This window comes from Chlamydotis macqueenii, chromosome 1, assembly GCF_036417535.1.
Source record: "Chlamydotis macqueenii isolate bChlMac1 chromosome 1, bChlMac1.mat, whole genome shotgun sequence".
Lineage (NCBI taxonomy): Eukaryota > Metazoa > Chordata > Aves > Otidiformes > Otididae > Chlamydotis > Chlamydotis macqueenii.
The window spans coordinates 93,533,528-93,539,527 of NC_141556.1; positions in this window are offsets into that span (position 1 = coordinate 93,533,528).

The window sequence follows — 6,000 nt, forward strand, 5'->3', positions numbered from 1 at the left end:
AACAATGATTTAAAAGTAAGTTCACCACTTACTTTACCAATACCTGTTGCATTTAAGATGATAATGGTATTGTTTTTCACTTGTGTTTGTCTCTTGGAGAGACTTCAGTAGCAACCTACCAACCAACCTGCAGAAAGAATTTTCCTATTTTCCTCATCTCTGATCCCCCTTTGGCCTAGATATTAAAAGGAGCTTTTGTAAAATAAAAGAATATTGCATGGGATTAATCAGAGAATTATTCTCCTAGTGCAGACCAATAATATTAGTGTCAGGGGAATGAAGCATCCAGACCTGTCTTTTGTAATAGCAGTGTGCTTCCACTGCTGGAGAAGGAGGAGAGCAGAGCATCTGGTACAGACTCTACATTCTCCTACGGGAGATGTGGAGACTTCTGCTATAAGTCACTGATCTAACAATGTGGCTTTCTTGTATTAGAATACTTTTAGACTGTTTATCAAACTGCTTATAGTCCCATTTCCTTGTCAGAACTCAGTGTTATAAATTTTTATAATTATAGAGAACTTGACATTGTTTTATTTCTGTGAGTGCTCAGTTCAGGATTGTTTATTTTACAAAAGTACAAGAACTCTTCTAGCTAGGATCTGTCATTCATGCAGTTGCAACAAGAAAAGGCAGGCTGAACTACTGAAGCTTCAACTCTCAGCATAGCATGTTACGTGAAAGCCTTTCTGCTCCATCCAAATGCAAAGGCACTCCATATCTTAAAGCATTTATTTCTATTTATGTTGGACTGGCTGAAGTGTCCAAGTGTTACTTTTTCTCAAACAGTTCAATGTTTGTATGTTACTGTTAACATTTGAATAAGCACTAAGCCAAAATAATTTTGTCCCACAGACCTCAGATAAAGTTTATGTGAATTAAAGAAGCTTTCTATTTGTTCATTTTTTGGTTGGATTTTGGTGTGTTGTATTTTTGTTTTCTTTTTCTTAAATCAATGGAATCAGCTCTCTGTAGCTCCATTAGGCTCATCAGCAACGACTCTAGAGCAATTCTTCCTGGAGATCTTTAGAAATGAACTATGAGACATAAACAGTTGAGTATGGGAGGAAGTAGGCTGTTCGGCAAGTCAGCTGCTGTTTGGCAACTCCTATCTGCATATTCTTACCATGCAGCAAAGGTGAGGTAACTCTGAACAGAGAACCATGCAGGGAAGAGGAATTTGGTGTAAAATGCTGACAAACTTCTTATCCTGCAATCATGTGTCTGTGCCACTGTGTATCACAAATTTGTGTGATAAACCTTATCTAGCCATTCCAGAGAAATTCTAGGGCTAAGTCCTTGTTCAGTTTTTGGTTTGGATAGTCAACTGAAGTTAGAGATACTTATTTATACCATTTGGGAACAATGGGAACAGCTTTCTCACAGGATTCTCTGTACTTTTCTGGTGGCAGAGGAAATACCATGACTGCAGCCTTTCTCAGGCTTTTATGATGTGTGGTTTTGGATGAGGAGGACATTGTCACATGTACTTTGTTAATGATTTGGAACCATCAGCTGGTTTTCTCCATAATTTTTCTTTAAGAATGTTTTCATATTAATTTGTTTGCTTAGTCTTATGGAAGCAATAAAATCATAATGGAGTATTCATGTGCTGAGCTGCTCTGGTATTTGCATCTCAGAAGATAAGCTGCACTGCTGGAAGGCTATACAGACATTGTCATACTCTTTCCATGCTGGAGAATTAGGATATATTTTGAAATTACAGTCAGGTTGTCTGAAGAAAATACAATTTTTTAGTATTTCTGTAATTATGATAAACAAAATAAATGAAACTGAGATGAAGTTGCAGGCAACTTGAAGGCTAGGTAATGCATTTTTTTTTAAGGGAATTTAGGTTTTGCACAATTTGCTTCAAGTTGTTTTAAAATTTGTTACTCTTTCTTTGTCTTATCCATTCTATTCCAATTCTTGCCCTCAAACTCATTTCCTCTGCCCAGCAAAATCTTTTTAATTTTTCATCCCTCTATACTGTAGTAGGTGAAGTTATACAGTAACAGCAGTCACCACTGTGTGGTAACAGCAAGAAGTGATTCTATTTTGTTTTCTCATGATGTTCCGTTCAAGGCTTCGTTGTGATGAGGACCAGTTTCCATCAAGCCTTTCCAGCCATGTCTCTGTAGGCCAACTTTATGATTCTGGAACAGAAATTTCAGGGTGAAGTTCATGAGAACTAGAGAAGAAGGGGACTTGATCAAAGCTTCTGACTATGGAATAATCTACACAGAGAGACAAGACAGAGCCAATGTCAGATTGCACTCCAGAAATTTGCTGATCGTACTATTTTTGCAATAACTTTATTTTAGTTCACAGCTTTTCAAGATGACAACTTAAGGATTAAAATATGGCTATACTTCAAAGATGGCTGATTTTTATTTTTACTTTTTTTTCTTTTTAGTGAGCACCTTATGCTTTTTTTTGGGGGGGAGGGGTAAAGAAGGTCCCTACAGTGGGTCTTAGCCTGGATGCTGAAGTTGCTAAATGTTTCATAAACTTTGCTAACAAATTTATGGCCCTCTCTCATTAAAAAAAAAACAAACAAACAACAAACTGTTAAAAGCGCAAATCTTGGAGAAGCACTGTGCAGTACCAATATATTCTCTGCAAGTAAAACTGATCCAGTCAGAATTGCTGTATAATATTTACATCCTGTAGTAATTCTGTCGAAAAACCCTAACATTGACATATCTATATAATGTTTCTTGTCAGTCATAACAGAAGTCCTCATGTGCAAATCTAAGCTCATGTTACTTCAGCATATTTTTTTTACAGACTTGTGAGAAGCAGGAAATAGGAGTGTCCTCAAGAGATTTTTTTTTTTTCTTTTTCTTTTTCCCCTTCTTTGACTGAACTTTGGATCTTTAGGAAAGGGAACAGTGTATCCCAAGTGTGACTGACTGGTGGAGATACTTCCAGCATATGTATTAATTTATTTAGTTAGAAACGAGAGTTGAGAACCAGTCACAATCTGTAGATTGGTTAGTAAGTAAAATGGGAATGCAGCTATATTTAAACTTGTAATTTTAAAATATACACACTGTGTGCATTGGTTACAGAAAGAGGATCAAGGACATTTACTGAACATAAACATTTAACTTTATCAATGCTCCCAAATAACATTTCATGGCATAATATTTTCCATACTACTAAAGATAATTGTGAATAAATTATAATATGTTTGAGGAAAGAATATGTGATTATTTTATAAGAGTGAATACGAAGTTTTGAGTATTGTTTCCATATAATTATTTGATTTAGCACTGGCGTCTCTAGTGTGTATTTTTACGTATGCATATACAGATGTAGCTATTCTATACTGGGTTGATGCAGAATGACTTAATAGTGAGTCATTAGAGAGGAGGCTTATAGCTCATAATTTACCTCCCCAAGGATTAAACAGCCTGCTAGTCTTTAGGTGGAGCATTTGAATTTTTGCTCAACAACTTCTAATTAAAGTGGCATTGACTGATGCATGCACAGTAGTTAAATCGGTTCTGTGCATTTCTTTTGATCAATTATTCATTAATTGCCATTCAATTTGTTCTTAAAAAGTTGAATAAAACAAAAGCATACATTATGGATATTTGGAGAACAGAAAATTATTTTCTTTAAACTGAAAAAACCACCAATTCTGGCTTTTACGATCAGAATATTCAGGTTACCACCTTCTCTCCATTCATATTTATTTGTTCACATGACACATAGTACTTTTACAGAATGACAATTTCTGCAAAAAGATGTCCTACATATGTAAATATTCATATTCTCCACAGTGCCGACAAGGGCCTGCTTCAGGTGCCCTGCTTCTAAAAAGATGGGGTCTAATAGCAGAGAATTCGGAGTACAGCAATAAGAATGATCAGCGATCTGTGACTTCTTACCTACAAGGAAATGTAGGAGAGTTTGGGTTGTTTAGCTGAAAGAGAATATTTAGGAGGAATATTAACAGCCTTCAGAAGTATGTAAAAGGGCATTGCGAAGAGGAAGAGGCAAAGAAAAGGTCAAAATTTGGATCAACAAAGAGCAGTTTGCTATCACATAAATTTTTTATTAGCAGAAGGATCTGAACTAGTCTGTTTGTTTACATTGGAACATTTGTACAGCCAACTTTAAAGACTTCTGTGTTGCATTGGGAGTTATCCAGACAGTGTGAGAATCAGCATCAAACACTTCAAATGACTGATTGCATGCTTTGAATAGCAAGTACTTAAGACCATTGTGACTATGAAAAAATTGTGTGCAGTTCATAAAGTGGAATATGTTCATATAAAAAGTTACTTAGATAATTTTCAATGCTGAAAATCTGTTCAGTGATTGATTCTGATCTAATTTGACACTGTCCTGTACAACATCCTTGTCTCTAAACTGGAGAGACATGGATTTGGCAGTTGAGCCACTTGGCAGATAAGGATTGGCTGGATGGCTGCACTCAAAGAGTTGTGGTCAATGGCTCAATCTCCAAGTGGAGACCAGTGACGAGTGGGATTCCTCAGGGGTCGGTACTGGGACCAGCAGTGTTTAACATCTTTGTCGAGTACGTGGACAGTGAGATAGAGTGCACCCTCAGCAAGTTGCCAAAGACACCAAGCTGTGTGCTGCAGTCAACACACTGGAGGGAAGGAATGTAATCCAGAGGGACCTTGACAGGCTGGAGAGGTGGGCCTGTGCAAACCTCATGAAGTTCAGCCAGGCCAAGTGCAAGGTCCTGCATGTGGGTTGGGGAAGTCCCAGGCACAAATACAGGCTGGGCAGAGAATGAATCGAGACCAGCCCTGAGGAGAAGGACTTTGGGGTACTGGTGGACGAGAAGCTCAACAGGAGATGACAATGTGCACTTGCAGTCCAGAAGGCCAACTGTATCCTGGGCTGCATCAAAAGAAGTGTAGCCAGCAGGTCGAAGGAGGTGATTCTCCCCCTCTACTCTGCTCTTGGGAGACCCCACCTGGAGTACTGTGTCCAGTTCTGGAGCCCCCAACATAAGAAGGACATGGAGCTTTTGGAACAAGTCCAGAGCAGGGCCACAAAGATGATCAGAGGGCTGGATCACCTCTCCTATGAGGACAGGCTGGGAGAGTTGGGGCTGTTCAGCCTGGAGAAGAGCAGGCTCTGCGGAGACCTTATAGCTGTCTTCCAGTACCTAAAGGGGTCCTACAGGAAAACTGAAGAGGAACTTTGACAAGGGCCTGTTGTGATAGGACATGGGGTAATGGCTTTAAACTGGAAGAGCATAGATTTAGATTAGACATAAGGAAGAAATTCTTTACTGTGAGGGTGGTGGAACACTGGAGCAGGCTGCCCAGAGAAGTTGTGGATGCCCCATCCCTGGAAGTGTTCAAGGCCAAGTTGGATGTGGTTTTGAGCAACCTGGTCTACTGGAAGGTGTCCCTTGCTCCTTGCAGCAGGGTTGGAATTAGATGATCTTCGAAGTCCCATTCAAGCCAAACCATTCATGATTCTATGATTAAAAGGGACTGAGTTATTCCCACAAACTCTCCAGCCACGCTCAGTATTTATTTTCACTTCTAAATCATTCAATATTACTATTTTCAGCTAAATCCCAGAAAACCGGGAAGCAAATAAAAGAATGTTGCAATTTCTAAATTTCTTTCCCCTACCTTTTGGGTTCCTTCCTCTCCCTGAAACAATTTCAACCTCCCCCAACTCAAATCTGATTAATATCCCTAGTAAATTAATAGAATAAATGTTATTCTATTAATACTGGCAGAAAATTACTAGGCTTTCAGATAGTAAGTTTGATTCTAATGATGGCATATTGCTGCTTCTAATATAAAAAGAAAGCAGGCTTGGTGTATGAGTCCTGTATCTTCTTAACTAATGTGAAGACATTCGGTAGACGAGTGGGATACTGAAAAACTAGGGTTTTCATGTATGACATGAATACCCAAATTGTGAGGAATCCAGGTGTAAAATGGTGTATTCAGGTGTAATCCCGGTATATTCAGGATCAATATCAGAAAGTAG